At 36.7% G+C, this 16,732-nt stretch overlaps 1 protein-coding gene across 4 annotated transcripts in view; it reads left to right on the top strand.

Moving 5' to 3' along the window:
* The window catches only part of LOC140607042 (uncharacterized), a 134,911-nt gene that overhangs the window by 9,459 nt on the left and 108,720 nt on the right, over window positions 1-16,732 (top strand). For 3 of the 4 annotated variants that reach the window (XM_072781358.1, XM_072781357.1, XM_072781354.1), the window contains exons 2-4: window positions 2,870-2,995; window positions 5,140-5,211; window positions 15,255-15,308. The gene's annotated coding sequence lies outside the window, so the exon portion shown is untranslated. Of the gene's footprint in view, window positions 1-2,851; window positions 2,996-5,139; window positions 5,212-15,254; window positions 15,309-16,732 lie in introns of all 4 variants that reach the window. The other variant, XM_072781356.1, reaches the window with a different exon arrangement.

Below are 16,732 nucleotides of genomic sequence, written 5' to 3'. Positions count from 1 at the left end.
GACACTCGCCCCGGCCTTAGCCCAGCTCCTCGCAGGGCCCATCCCCCTTGGATGCCTTTTGTTTCTTTATTTCTTTTTCCCATCTTCCTCCTACCTTGATAGAAGCGCGAACTCTTCTCAGTGTAGCACTCCAGCTGTTCTCTCTTTAAATCTCAGGCCGAATTCATAGATTTTCAGGATGATTTGAAGGTTTTCTAGGTAATTTGGTGGGGACAGGTGATTTGGAGACTCTACTCTTCTGCCATCTTGCCCCTCCTCTATCTAATTAGGAAGTTTTATACACTTTTAGAATATAGGAAATTCTAATCTAGTTGTCAAAAAGTAATAGACCACCTACATAAAAATATAACTCATAAATAAAATATTTAAAGATACACAGTAAAAATCTCTCTCCTATCTGGCCTCTCCCTTCAGTTCCTATTCTTTTTCTCCAGTAACTATAATAAGTAACTAGTTTCTTATATAGGTAGTATTTAGTCCATTCAAGAAAATATGAATATATTTGTGTGTGTATATATATATATATGTATATATACTTATTCTCCCTCTACCCACTTTTTGCATAAGTGGAAGTATAATGTGTACATTGTTCTATATCCTTGATTTTTTAATATAACAATATATTTTGTATATTTGTTCATATCAGAATATAAAGAGCTTTCTCATTCCTTTTTGTAGTTGTATGGAGAATTTGTGAATTTTCATTCTGATGGAGATAGTTACGTTTAACTTATTGGGATCAGTGATTCATCCAACTTGAATATTTGTCTTTTCAATTATGGCACCCAGAAATGTTTTGTGGCATCACCTGATAGATATCTTCCATGAAATATCTAACTTTTGAGTATAATTTTGAAAAACTCTAACTCCCTTTAGAAATGAGTTAATAGCCTAATGTTTTATGAACTTACCAAAACTCTTCAACTCTTATTTTCAATATAAAAAGTATCTTAGTGACAAAAGTGCATAGTTTTATTTCATAGTCTCTAAAGATATATTTTGTTTGGTTTAGTTTCAAATAATGTCATAATAGTTGGTTGCCAATAATAATACATTTGTATAGTATTTGATGTTGTACTAAGTAAGCACTTTCACATAATTTATGTCCTATCAACTATTCTTTATGACTCTCCTGTTAAGTAGGAGTCTTAGAAAGAATGAGAAAAATGAAGTTCAAAGAAATTGTGCCTTACCTAGAACCCCACAACAAGCAAATATTGTACTCCACGTGCAGATATATTTTTTATGTATTATAGCTTAACAGTTTAGCTTACAAATTAATTTTATATTATAATTTACAGATTAAAATCATGACCAGCACACATACATTGAACACAAAAAATGCATGAGGTAGGCTGTGAGAATCTTAAAATTTAGATGAAAAACTAGGCCATTTATATAAAAACTAATATTCTATAAGATCAAATTAGTGATGCATATTTATTATTTTAGGAGTTCAGATGAAGATTAGATTCCTATGAAACAAAATGGAGGAAGTCTTTGAAGGAAGGGTAACATCTTGGTAGGTAGAGGGGAATCAAGAAAACACTAAGACCTAGAGATTAGAAGGGAAGAAAAGAATGGGGACATGAGAAAGATTTGAAAGACGAGGAATGAGTGATAGTTGGTAGGTCTACATTGAAGGGAGTATCAAATGTTAGCTCAAATAGGTCTTAATATATTCTTTGGGTAAGAGAGTGTCAGGTGCTGAGCTGTCTCTAAAAATTGACTTTAACAGTGTATTGGATTAAGGAGCCACTAGAAGTGGGAAGACAATTTATTCAGTCCATTCTTTTAACAAACAAGGGGCACTGTGCTGGTAAGCAAGATAGGTAAATACTGATCTCTGACCCCAGAGAACTCATTGAAGAAAGATTAACAGATAAATAACTACAAATTGTGCTAAATGTTAAGGAGAAAATGTGCGAGGAGGAGGTACAACATTAAGGTGTAGTAGCTTAATTTAAATAGGATAGTCAGGGAAGCATGTTCTGAGATGTGACTAAACTAGTTTTAGGCTAAAACTACAGGATGAGAAGGATTCCACTACTTGAAGAGTTGAGAGAAGAGTTTTCCAGATTGAAGGAAGAAGCTGTGAATGGTCCTAGGGTTGGAAGTAACATATATGTTATTATCTATATTAGGCCACTAGTGTTATTAAATAAGAAGACTGACATATGGGGGAAGGCACAAAAGTCTTATATTAACCTCAGTTTCCAATTATTTTAAAAAATAACCGTTCTGTTAACAAATTTATTAGCTATTACCCTATATACCAAGGTTCTCAACTCTAAGTGAAAGAGAGTCAGTATAAGACAAATTAAGTTTAATAAAGAAATGGGGAAAAGGCAGATTAAGGTGTTAGTGACTGGGAGCTGCAGAGAGATCACTGGACACATACAGAAAGGACATAGGAAACATGAGAAGTAAAGATAGATGGATAGAAGGAGACACATATCAAGGTTTAACTTCTATGAGTCTGCTTTATAACTGATCTGTTTTATATGTATGAAATGAGAATTAGATACATATGAACCTTGAGAGAGTATTTAAGGTGAGTGCTATATCATCTTTTAAAATTGCTAGAGGGATCCCTGGGTGGCGCAGCGGTTTGGCGCCTGCCTTTGGCCCGGGGCGCGATCCTGGAGACCCGGGATCGAATCCCACGTCAGGCTCCCGGTGCATGGAGCCTGCTTCTCCCTCTGCCTGTGTCTCTGCCTCTCTCTCTCTCTCTCTGTGACTATCATAAAAAAAATTAAAATTGCTAGATATCTATACTAATATTTTGAATTATGACTTAAACTAATTATTTAGCATTTGTATCTAAACTGAAAATATTTTCTTCTGATAGAGGTTAATGAACTTGCAGATGCCTTAAACAAAGTCACCAATGAGAAAGTTGATGTTGATGATGTAAAATCTATGCTGAAAGGCCTGGGAATATATTTCCCAAAGGAAGAATTACAGGAGGTGCTTACATCCATTCCTCTTGATAGTAAGTATTCCTTTTCTGAGTCATTTATTACATACCAAACTTGTATTTACTTTCACTAATAAATCCACAGAGCTGATCAATTAGGAATCAAATGTAATGAATTCAGTAACATTAGGTATTTTCTATTAGGCTTGGATGAGAATTTGTTTGGGGTTATTCTCATATTGAATTATCCTAGGGAAGTTTTGTATTCCTCTTTTTCCCATTCTTTGCCTCTTGAGGCTTGAATTATATGTTCTTATTGGACAGGAGCTATGAAACTCTCTCATGTCTATGAAGCACATGGCCAGGCCTTGGTGTGGTGATAGCACACTACCAGTTTTGTTTCCCCATGGTGCTAAAAGGGGTACACTGGTATTTTTGGAATCTTGCCAATGAGATATTTAGCAGGATGATGTTAAAATGGGGTTTTATCATAAGAAGATTAACTATTAAAACTTATAGGAAAATACTGAAGCATACAGGCTTCTTCCATATTATGTAATAGGTATTCCCATTACTCTACTATCTTACCCATGAAACATTGAATGTACTCTGGTTTTGATGTGAAGTTAACTGACTTCTCCAAATGTGAGATATCTATGATATCTGTGGAACTTCTGGGTCTCCTTGAAGTTTAGGCTAAATGAACCTTGGTTAGTAAATTTACAACTGTTTTGGATCCCCTGGGTCTCCTTGGAGTCACCCATGTTCTTGAGATTAATTTCCTCTAAGTTTTAGGCTGAATTTAGGTAGCTACAAAAATTAAATTATTGCCAGAGCCAAGATGTTTAGGATGTAACAAAAATGTTATGTTTTCCAATTGACAAAATATTTTGTCCTTAAACTTTGGTTTTTTAAATGGGCCTATAAAACTTTCCTAGATATGTGGTTTATAAACAAATCTCTTGCAGGGTTAATATTAATGATATGATAGGGTTTATCATACATAGTACAACATTTAGAATTTCTTTCTTACTTGAACAATTCATGCATGATGCTTTCTGAAATCAATGTTACCTTTCTTTGGTATTGATATAGCAGTGCCAGTCTTTCCAATATTTGGGGGACATTTTTGTGTATATATGTTGGATACATCCAAGTATCCAATGAATAAAAAAATTAAGAATAGCAACATCAAACAATGGCTTGTTATCTATTTTTTGGCAAGAGAATTACTTGTATGATTAGTTATCATAGCTTTGATGGAATTCCCAGCCTCAGATATGCCAGAGATGAAGATAAGCAAATGTCCTGAGATTTCTTTTTATGTAATCATTCTTCAGTCTTTAATTAAATATTTGCAATGATTTGTGTAGCCTAGTGGCTACATTCTGCCTATAAAATCAGATAGCCTAGACTTTTGGCTTCATGTTTAGTAACTGTATGCTTAGACTGACTAGACTCTCTAAGGCTGGGTTTCCTCATCTGTTAAAAAGGGGAAATATTAGTAACAACCTCACAGAATTTTTGTGGTATTAAATGAAATGGTATATATAGAGCACTTACCATAGTGCCCAGGAAGCTCAGACTGAATGCTTAATAAGTGGTAGAAGTAGCAGTAGTACTACAACTAGTAGTTATTATTATTACTATTATTATCCAGGACCCATTATTGATATTTGAGTGGCTTTTTTAAAAAAAACTTCGTACGTTGTATATTTTTTTAAATATAGAAGAAGAAGGCCCCCTGAAAGCTCTGGCTGCCATTAGAAAAAATGTGGTCACTCCTGATGATCTAGGCTCCATCCTGAAAAATATAGGAGTTCCATTACCTCAAGATGCACTTCAAAGATCAGTGCAGAATGTGGCTCTCATGGGTGAGTAATATTTCTAGATATCCTTTATCTTAGCTGACATGCATCTGTTTGAACTTTTCAAGAATCCTTAAGAGGTCTATCTGCTTCATGGATTATCCAAGCCTCTTTTCTACCTACTACCCAGTTGAATCCTACTCATTTTCAGTAGCATCATACAAAGGAAGATCTATAGGAGATTAGTGTATGTGTCTGAAAGATATGCATGAGTCTGTCTTTCTGATTAAATATGTATGTCTATATTTCAAGGCCAAATCTATAAACTGTTTTTCAGTATGGCAATTATGCTATGGTTGCCCATCTCTGATCATATTCCCTGTTCATTGACATGCATTTTTTTTCTTTCAGAGGATGGAAAAGTAAATTTAGAAGAATTTATTGGCAATTTAATCAATCCAGGATCTTCACCTCTACCTGAAAGTAAGAATTTTCAGTTGAATATAGATAATAAGCGGGTTGTGGATCTCTTGGGAAAATCCCAGCTAGGGTTTTGAGGTGTTCTTTTAAAAAAATTTTTTTTATTGGAGTTCAGTTTGCCAACATATAACACCCCATGCTCATCCTGCCAAGTGCCCCCCTCAGTGTCCCCCTCAGTGCCAATCACCCCACCCACCTCCCTTTCTTGAGGTGTTCTTAAACTGATTTAACACTGGCTTAGTTTTCTAATGTCTTTATTCTATACATGTCAAATGTGTAGGACAACTAAGAGAACATACTCTTTAGAGAGTACTAGTTACCTCTTTTGCCTAGTCTGAGACCAGAATCTTGACTGCAGTTATCTTTTCAGTAAGGGCCTTATGAAGAAAAGAATATTATTAGTTAAAATGACTAAAACAGCACTTGGCATTAGGTTGTTTACAAGTTACTCTTCTTTAACTTAAGTGTAATTGCATGAGACATTTTAACATGATAATTAGTGGTTCCTGGTACTGATTTATAATAATTCTTTATCAAGAAACTAGTGAAAACCTTTGTTACTATTAGGAGAATTTTTGTTCAGGTTTGTTATTTTTCTTTTATTTGAATATTGTTTTCTTTGGCTATTTCTTTGTATTAGCTCTGTGGGTTTTTTAAAAATTTCTCTTTATACACTAATTCAAAGTTTAAATTTAGCACAATGTTTGTCAGTTATAACGTTAAGAACCCTTTCCCTCTTTTGGTTTGCCTGGTGTTTCCATAATCTTAGGCCTCTGAGTTCCCTGGTAGGCTGCACTTTCTTGCCCCTCTGGTGCTGAAAAAGGAAGGAACGATTTATAGTTTGCACATTTAAGTGAGAAGAAGACTTCTGACACCAAGCCAAAATTATACACACATTCAAATCACTTTATACTGTCCATTTTTAAGCATGCTTATTGGTTGCAGAAGCTCAAGGTTTACTTCTTCAACCATCTCCACCTACTTTTGGATAGGCACACACGTGTAGCTTTGACAAGCCAAAAATATTTATGAAGAGATGTTTTGTAGAAATGCCTTTTTTGAGGCAACTTTCTAATATATCTCAGCTGTTTTTGAGAACTGGTGCCAAAAACAGCCATAACAAAAGTGTCACTGTATCTCCTGAAAGCATTGCCCATTATGCTATTTAGTGATGAATATGAAAAATGTCTTGAAATTTAATATATAAAAAAACCTTTCTCTCTCCCAAAGACCAGTGTGCTTCTTTGTGTAGACAGTAACCTGAGTTCCCCATTATGCCTTAGCTTCCAAAAAGTTCAGATCTAAATTTAATATTTAATCATTATAACTATTGGCTTTGTTTGTTATTTACTACCTTTTTCTTGTGTGTTTTAAAATTTTTTCTATTTCTATTTTAGTGTATTAATTTGCATTGAATAATTCTTTAAACTATTTTGGGAAGTCATTCTTTATGAAGCAGTGTATCAAAAACTGGTATCCGTGAATGCTGGCCCATGGGATATCTATGAATATGTCATAAAAAAGAGTCCTGTGACTAAATATGAAAAACACTAGAGTATAAAACAAATTTCCCTGCAACCAGACTATTAAGAGACTTTATACATTTAAGAGTTTGATAGAGGGATCCCTGGGTGGCTCAGTAGTTTAGCACCTGCCTTTGGCCCAGGGTCCCACGTCGGGCTCCCTGCATGGAGCCTGCTTATCCCTCTGCCTGTGTCTCTGCCTCTCTCTCTCTCTCTCTCTCTTTTTCTGTGTCTCATGAATAAATAAATAAAATATTAAAAAAAAGAGTTTGATAGAGTTGATATACAGCAGACCCTGAATCTACCAGATCACAGAATTCTTTCATTGTTGTTATTTTGTTTTGATAATTTTAGAAATGATACCCAACAATCCAGAATTACACTAATAGGTATTTACCCAAAGGCTACAAAAGTACTAGTTTGAAGGGGGTACTTGTGCCCCAATGTTTATAGGAGCATTATTAACAATAGCCAAACAATAGAAAGAGGCCAAATGTCCATTGACTGATATATGCATAAAGAAGATGTGGTATATACATATAAAATGGACTATTACTCAGCCATCAAAAAGAATGAAATCTTGCCATTTGCAGTGATATGGATGCAGCTAGAGTGTATTGTGCTAAGCAAAATAAGTCAGTCAGAGAAAGACAAATACCATATGATTTCACTTATATGTAGAAGTTAAGAAACAAACTAGATGAACATAGTGGGAGATTAAGAGGGGGAGGCAAACCATAAAACAGACTCTTCATGATAGAGAACAAACTGAGGGTTGATGGAAAGAGGTGAGTAAAATGGGTAAAATGGGTACTTTTACCCATTTACCATGGGTAAAATGATAATACAGATTAAAAAGGGTACTTGTAATGAGCACTGGGTGTTGTATATAAGTGATGAATCTCTATATTCCATACCTGAAACCAATATTATATGTTAACTAACTAGAATTTAAGTAAAAACTTGAAAAAATTATGGAATATTTCAAACACACAGAAATTATAGGAAATAATAGATTTAACAACATTTAATAGTTTCCTATATTTGCTTTGGACCTTTAACTTTTTGATTTTTAAAGAAATAAAAATATTCTGTTATAGTGGAAGCCCCCATTACTATTCTCAATTCTGTTACCTTTACTTCCTCATTCATTTCCCAAGGCTAACCTCAAGTTGTACAGAACCCTTTGTAGTTCACATACTAGTTTTTCCTGTGTTCTTCAGAAGACAGTTTGGAAGCATGGTTTTGAAGAATAAAATGGAAAAATTGTTTGATGCCAATATGATAAAATTGAATCTATTTATTTGAATTACCCTTGTACTCTGTGGCTCTGTTAAATTTTCTTATTAGCCCTGGTATTTTGGTAGATTCCTTAAGATTTTCATGTAAATAATTATGTAATCTGCAGATAGACATGATTTTACTTCTTTCTTCCCATTCTCTATGCCTTTTATTTCTTTCTCTTGTTCTTGACTTATTTTATTGGCTAGCACCTCCAGTATAATGTTGACTAGAAGTGTTGAGAATGGGCATCTTGCCTTATGATGACAATAAGGGGTGTGAGGAAAGAGTGATGGGGGAACCACAGCTAGGACCAGACAATGTTCCCTAGGCAAGCGGAGCTTGGGAGAGGAGGCCTGACACTGACAGGGAAATGGATGTGAAGGAAACAGCACTGAATGAATCCTTGACAATAGAATTATACAGAAAAGCTGGCTGCTCTTGTACCTGACTCCCTAGTTTGCAGAAGACTGGGAAGAGAGGTTAAGTAGTCCTCACCTGGACTTTATAGATTAGGACGGGTGGTTCAGGCATTCCAAATAGAAATACTGGTGTGTCCGGGTATGGAAATGGTGTTGTAGGGCTCAGAAAAGAAAATGAAGGAGCAGCTTCGGCCAGGTAGGTTACTATAGTTGAGACAAACCAGAGGTTACCATCATTATGATAATATGTCTGCTCCTATCCTCATTTATTTTTAAATCTTCATGCTGGCATTCACTCAATGACCTCCCTTTTCACTTGGCATTTTATCTTGCCTTCTGTACTGGCTGTGGAACCTCCGCTTGACTGTCAGGCACATTGGGACTTTTGGCTTCTGTCTCTAACCTCTTTTCCTTTTACTGGGTCACAGGAGATCTTTTGCTATTTGATCTATTTTGGAGCTGTGGAAAATGTGGTGGCTGTGACACACTCTTCTGCTGAAGATGGCAGTGCTCCCATTTCTTTATTTTTTATTTTTTTTATTGGAGCTCAATTTGACAAAATATACCATAACATCCAGTGTTATGCTCATCCCATCAAGTGCCTCCCTCAGTGCCCATCACCCAGTCACCCCCACCCCCTGCCCACCTCCCTTTCCACCACCCCTTGTTCTTTTCCCAGAGTTAGAGTCTCTCATGTTCTGTCCCCTCACTGATACTTTCCACTCATTTTCTCTCCTTTCCCCTTTATTCCCTTTGACTATTTTTTATATTCCCCAAATGAATGAGACCATATAATGTTTGTCCTTCTCCGATTGACTTATTTCACTCAGCATAATACCCTCCATGTCCATCCATGTCGAGCAAATGGTATTTGTCATCTCTAAAGGCTGAGTAATATTCCATTGTATACATAGACCACATCTTCTTTATCCATTCATCTTTCGATGGACACCGAGGCTCCTTCCGCAGTTTGGCTATCGTGGACATTGCTGCTATAAAAATTGGGGTGCAGGTGTCCCGGCGTTTCACTGACTCTGTATCTTTGGGGGTAAATCCCCAGCAATGCAATTGCTGGGTCATAGGGCAGATCTATATTTAACTCTTTGAGGAACCTCCACACAGTTTTCCAGAGTGGCTGTAACAGTTCACATTCCCACCAACAGTGCAAGAGGGTTCCCCTTTCTCCGCATCCTCTCCAACATTTCTTGTTTCCTGCCTTGTTAATTTTCCCCATTCTCACTGGTGTGAGGTGGTATCTCATTGTGGTTTTGATTTGTATTTCCCTGATGGCCAGTGATGCAGAGCATTTTCTCATGTGCTTGTTGGCCATGTCTATGTTTTCCTCTGTAAGATCTCTGTTCATGTCTTTTGCCCATTTCATGATTGGATTGTTGGTTTCTTTGCTGTTGAGTTTAATAAGTTCTTTATAGATCTTGGAAACTAGCCCTTTATCTGATACGTCATTGGCAAATATCTTCTCCCATTCTGTAGGTTGTCTTTTAGCTTTGTTGACTGTTTCTTTTGCTGTGCAAAAGCTTCTTATCTTGATGAAGTCCCAATAGTTCATTCTTGCTTTTGTTTCTCTTGTCTTCATGGATGCATCTTACAAGAAGTTCCTGTAGCCAAGTTCAAAAAGGGTGTTGCCTGTGTTCTCCTCTAGGATTTTGATGGATTCTTGTCTCACATTAGGATCTTTCATCCATTCTGAGTTTATCTTTGTGTATGGTGTAAGAGAATGATCTAGTTTCATTCTTCTGCATGTGACTGTCCAATTTTTCCCAGCACCATTTATTGAAGAGACTGTCCTTTTTCCAGTAGATAGTCTTTCCTTCTTTGTCGAATATTAGTTGACCATAAAGTTGAGGGCCCATTTCTGAATTCTCTATTCTGTTCCATTGATCTATGTGTCTGTTTTTGTGCCAGTACCGCACTGTCTTGATGACCACAGCTTTGTAGTACAACCTGAAATCTGGCATTGTGATGCCCCTAGCTCTGGTTTTCTTTTTTAATATTCCCCTGGCTATTCGGGGTCTTTTCTGATTCCACACAAATCTTAAGATGATTTGTTACAACTCTCTGAAGAAAGCCCATGGTATTTTGATAGGGACTGCATTAAATGTGTAAATTGCCCTGGGAAGCACTGACGTTTTCACAATATTAATTCTTCCAATCCATGAGCATGGAATATTTTTCCATCTCTTTGTGTCTTCCTCAGTTTCTTTCAGAAGTGTTCTGTAGTTTTTAGGGTATAGATCCTTCACCTCTTTGGTTAGGTTTATTCTCAGGTACCTTATGCATTTGGGTGCAATTGTAAATGGAATTGATTCCTTAATTTCTCTTTCTTCAGTTTCATTGTTAGTGTATAAAATGCCACTGACTTCTGGGCATTGATTTTGTATCCTGCCATGCTGCCAAATTGCTGTATGAGTTCTAGCAATCTTGGGGTGGAGTCCTTGGGTTTTCTATGTAGAGTATCATGTCATCTGCAAAGAGGGAGAGTTTGACTTCTTCTTTGCCAATTTGAATGCCTTTAATGTCTTTTTGTTGCCTGATTGCTGAGGCTAGGACTTTTAGTACTATGTTGAATAGCAGTGGTGAGAGTGAAATCCCTGTCGTGTTCCTGATCTTAGTGGAAAGGCTCCCAGTGCTTCCCCATTGAGAATGATATTTTCTGTGGGCTTTTCGTAGATGGCTTTTAAGATGCTGAGGAATGTTTTCTCTATCCCTAAACTCTGAAGAGTTTGGATCAGGAATGGATGCTGTATTTTGTCAAATGCTTTCTCTGCATCTATTGAGAGGATTATATAGTTCTTGTTTTTTCTCTTGCTGATATGATCAATCACATTGATTGCTTTACGGGTGTTGAACCAGCCTTGCATCACAGGGATAAATCCCACTTGGTCATGGTGAATAATCTTCTTTAAGTATTTTTGGATCCTATTGGCTAGTATCTTGTTGAGAATTTTTGCATCCATGTTCATCAGGGATATTGGTCTGTAATTCTCCTTTTTGGTGGGGTCTTTGTCTGGTTTTGGTATTAAAGTGAAGCTGGCCTCACAGAACAAATTTGGAAGTATTCCATCTCTTTCTATCTATCTGAGCAGCTTTAGTAGAATAGGTATGGTTTCTTCTTTAAACGTTTGATAGAATTCCCCTGGGAAGCCATCTGGCCCTGGACTTTTGTGTCTTGGGAGGTTTTTGATGACTGCTTCAATTTCCTCCCTGGTTATTGGCCTGTTCAGGTTTTCTATTTCTTCCTGTTCCAGTTTTGGTAGTTTGTGGCTTTCCAGGAATGCATTCATTTCTTCTATAGATTGCCTGATTTGTTGGCGTACAGCTGCTCATAATAAGTTTTTAAGATCGTTTGTATTTCCTTGGTATTGGTGGTGATCTCTCCTTTCTCATTCATGATTTTATTAATTTGAGTCTTTTCTCTCCTTTTTAATAAGGCTGGCTAATGGTTTATCTATCTTATTAATTCTTTCAAAGAGCCAACTCCTGGTTTTGTTCATCTGTTCCACAGTTCTTCTGGTCTCTATTTCATTGAGTTCTGCTCGAATCTTTATTAACTCTCTTCTTCTGCTGGATGTAGGATCTATTTGCTGTTTTTTCTCCAGCTCCTTTAAGTGCAAGGTTAGCTTTTGTATTTGCATTCTTTCCAGTTTGGGGATGTATGCCTGTATTGCGATGCATTTCCCCCTCAGAACTGCTTTTGCTGTATCCCAAAGATTTTGCCTTTATACTGCGTTTAATAAGCTTATCCCAAGATGTTACATATTCTATGACTTTTTTTTAGGTTTCTTTTTTTTGTATTGGTGTTTAATTTGCCAACATATAGAATAACACCCAGTGCTCATCCCATCAAGTGCCCCCCTCAGTGCCCGTCACCCAGTCACACCCACCCCCACTTACCTCCCTTTCCACCACCCCTTGTTCTTTTCCCAGAATTAGGAGTCTCTCATGTTCTGTGAGAGTACCCCAAAGATTTTGAATGGTTGTATCTTCATTCTCATTAGTTTCCATGAATCTTTTTAATTCTTCCCTAATTTCCTGGTTGACCCTTTCATCTTTTAGCAGAATGGTCCTTAGCCTCCACGTGTTTGAAATCCTTCCAAACTTCTTCTTGTTATTTAGTTTTAATTTCAAAGCATTATGGTCTAAAAATATGCAGGGGATGATCCCAATCTTTTAGTATCGGTTCAGAACCGATTTGTGACCCAGTATGTGGTCTATTCTGGAGAAAGTTCCATGTGCACTTGAGAAGAATGTGTATTCAGCTGCGTTTGGATGTAAAGTTCTGTAAATATCTGTGAAATCCATCTGGTCCAGTGTATCATTTAAAGCTCTTGTTTCTTTGGAGATGTGCTTAGAAGATCTGTCAATTGTAGAAAGTGCTACATTCAAGTCACCAAGTATAAGTGTATTATTATCTAAGTATGTCTTAACTTTGGTTATTGATTGATATACTTGGCAGCTCCCACATTCGGGGCATAAATATTTATGATTGTTAGGTCCTCTTGTTGGATAAATCCTTTAAGTATGATATAGTGTCCCTCTTCATCTCTTACTACAGTCTTTGGGATAAACTTTAGTTTATCTGATATGAGGATGGCTACCCCTGCTTTCTTTTGAGGACCATTCGAATGGTAAATGGTCCTCCAACCTTTCATTTTCAGGCTGTGGGTATCCTTCTGTCTAAAATGAGTCTCTTGTAGACAGCAAATAGATGGGTCCTGCTTTTTTATCCAGTCTGAAACCCTGTGCCTTTTGATGGGGTCATTAAGCCCATTCACGTTCAGGGTTACTATTGAAAGATATGAATTTAGTGTCATCATGATACCTATTCAGTCCCTGTTTTTGTGGATTGTTCCCTTGGACCTCCTCTTTCTATTACAGAGTCCCCCCTTAGTATTTCTTGCAGAGCTGGCTTGGTAGTCACATATTCTTTCAGTTTCTGCCTATCTTGGAGCTCTTTATCTCTCCTTCTATTCTGAATGAGAGGCTTGCCGGATAAAGTATTCTTGGCTGCAGGTTCTTCTCATTTAGGACCCTGAATATATCCTGCCAGCCCCTTCTGGCCTGCCAGGTCTCTGTGGAGAGGTCTGCTGTTAATCTAATATTTCTCTCCATAAAATTAGAGATTTCTTGTCTCTTGCTGCTTTAAGGATCTTCTCTTTATCTTTGGAATTTGCAAGTTTCACTATTAAAGATTGAGGTGTTGAGAAGTTTTTATTGATTTTAGGGGGAGATCTCTCTATCTCCTGGATCTGAATGCCTGTTTCCCTTCCCAGGCTAGAAAAATTCTCAGCTATGATTTGTTCAAATACATATTCTTGACTTCTGTCCCTTTTGACACCCTGGGGAACCCCAATTAAATGTAGATTTTTCCTTCTGAGGCTGTCATGATCTTTTGTTTTTCTCTTTTTTCCTCAGTTTCCCTCCTTGCCATCAACTTGTCTTCTACGTCATTCACTGTTCTTCTACCTCGTCAACTCTTGTCATTAGAACCTCTAGTTTGGATTGCATCTCATTTAATTGATTTTTTAAAAAGATTATTTTATTTATTTATTCAGAGAGAGAGAGAGAGAGAGGCAGAGACACAGGCAGAGGGAAAAGTAGGCTCCATGCTGAGAGCCTGACATGGGACTCGATCCCTGGTCTCCAGGATCACACCCTGGGCTGCAGGCGGCTCTAAACCGCTGCGCCACTGGGGCTGCCCTCATTTAATTGATTTTTAATTTCTGCCTGATTAGATCTAAATTCTGTAGTCAGGACGTCTCTTGAATCCTTTACACTTTTTTCTAGAGTGACCAGTAGCTTTATAATTATACTTCTGAATTGGCTTTCTGACATTGAATTGTAATCCAAATTTTGTAACTCTATGGGAGAGAGGACTGTTTCTGATTCCTTCTTTTGAGGTGAGTTTCTCCTTCTAGTCATTTTGCTCAGTGCAGAGTGGCCAAAAACAAGTTGTACTTGATAGAAGCGTGAACTCTTCTCACTGTAGCATTCCAGGCTGTTCTCTCTTTAAATCTAAGACCGAATTCATAGGTTTTCAGGGTGATTTGAAAGTTATCTGGGTAATTTGGTGGGGACAGGTGACTTGGGGATCCTACTCTTCCGCCATCTTGCCCCCTCCCTCTTCAGTGCTCCCATTTCTTCTCTACTTTCCTCTGACTGTATTTTCTCAGCACAGGCTGCATGTCATGCTGCCTTCCAGGGCTCCTAAAATACTATCAAGCACAGACCCTGTTTTTCTTGGTTGGTTTGCACAATTTTAAGAGGCAGCTCATTAAAATGGATTGCTTAAAAGTTTTGTTAGGTCTCAAGGAAAGAAAAGATGCCTTATCACCATCTCCTTACATGAGCAGAATGAATGTTTTTTTTTAAGATTTTATTTTTAAGCAATCTCTCTGCCCAGTGCGGAGCTCAAACCTGCAACCCCAAGATCCAGAATCACATGTTCTACCAACCCAGCCCCCCAGGCACCCTGAATGTGTCTTCTTTTCATCACCTTCTAAAAGGGAACTCATTGTGAGTTTTGAAAGATACTAAAAACTTGAATTCTGATTTTTTTTGTTCATTATTTATTTCAAACTGCCTTATTTTGTAGGTCATTATGATTCATTATGTCTCTGAAACAGGAATCTTCATTGACTAATAGCTTTCTTTTTTCCTATTCCTTATATTTATTTGGAATTAAGTTGGATCATATTTAGATCAATACATACAACTTCCTTAAATTGCTATAATTACATTAATAGTTTTATAAAATTCACTATAAGTATTTAGCTTTGTGACCTAGTTTCTTATTTTACAGCTGATAAAGACATGAATGAGAAGAATGGGATAAAAGATGGGAGGTCATCTGCTGGTGAGTGAAAAATTTGTTAATGAACTAATTCATTCATTTATTTAACAGATATTTACTAAATAAGTGATACTATGTTAAGTGCTAGAGATTTAATTAAGTATATAAACTTTTTAAACTTGCAGCAGTGGGATGCCTGGGTGGCTCAGCAGTTGAGTGTCTGCCTTCGGATCGGGGTATAATCCTGGGGTTCGGGATTGAGTCTCGCATTGGGCTCCCTGTGAGGAGCCTGCTTATTTCTTTGCCTATGTCTCTGCCTCTCTCTCTCTGTTTCTCATGAATAAATAAAATCTTTAAAATAATAAAATAAACTTTCAGTAGTATCTGTGGCAAATTCTTTTTTGTATATTTTGCATATTTTGCCACTTTTTGAAAAGTAATGTACGTTAGATTGTTTCCAATGAATTTAGTTAATAAAAACTAAACCCAAAATTCAATTTTCATTTATTAGTTAAAGACAACTATTTTTTTTTTTTTTTTTTTTTTTTTTTTTTTTTTTTTTTTTAAGACAACTATTTATATATCTGCCCTAAGGAGAACTTCTTGAAGAAAACATAGGTAAATAATATTGTGATCTTAGGGTAGAAAAGGATTTTCTTTTTTCTAAATTTACCATAAGACCCAGCAATCCCCCTGATGGGTGTTTTTCCAGGATAAATGAATATATATGTTCACAAAAATATTTGTGAATGAACATTCATAGCAGCTTTATTCCTAATGACTACAAATTGGAAACAATCCTAATATCCATCAACCCATGCAGGGATAAGTTGTAGTGATTGTTCTTTTTTTTTTAATATTTATTTATTTATTTACTTATTTATGATAGACATAGAGAGAGAGAGAGAGAGAGAGAGAGAGAGGCAGAAACACAGGAGGAGGGAGAAGCAGGGTCCATGCCAGGAGCCCGACGTGGGACTCGATCCCGGGTCTCCAGGATCGCCAAAGGCAGGCGCCAAACCGCTGCGCCACCCAGGGATCCCCCATAGTGATTGTTCTTAAGGTTGCATTTGATTAAAGTGGGAAAAGAAATATGTAGGCAAGAAACAGAAGTGAAAATTTGACTTGGGAGTTAGGAGTATCATATTAGGGAAGGTGCTTTCTGAAGTGTAAGGATGCTTATGGTCAGTTTTAAGAATATTAATGCAAGTGATTGGCTGCTTTTATTTATTTTTTTTTTTTTTTATTTTTTTTGATTGGCTGCTTTTAAATTCTACCCCAGCAGCATGGTTGATTTGGTAGAATGGAGCAAGTGTTGATTTAGGAATCTGACAGCTACAGTTTTCTCTCCTACTAGCTTTGTGACTTTAGGCACGTATCTTTACTTTTCTGAGGCTGTTTCTTTGTTTTTCTTTAAAAAATGATAATAACAAAAGTTTGAGTTATGGTATGAAAGCACCCATCACACTACATGGTTTAGTAGACAA

This window comes from Canis lupus, chromosome 16 (genome assembly GCF_048164855.1).
Source record: "Canis lupus baileyi chromosome 16, mCanLup2.hap1, whole genome shotgun sequence".
In the NCBI taxonomy this organism is placed as follows: domain Eukaryota; kingdom Metazoa; phylum Chordata; class Mammalia; order Carnivora; family Canidae; genus Canis; species Canis lupus.
This window is presented reverse-complemented; position numbering and strand designations above follow the sequence as displayed.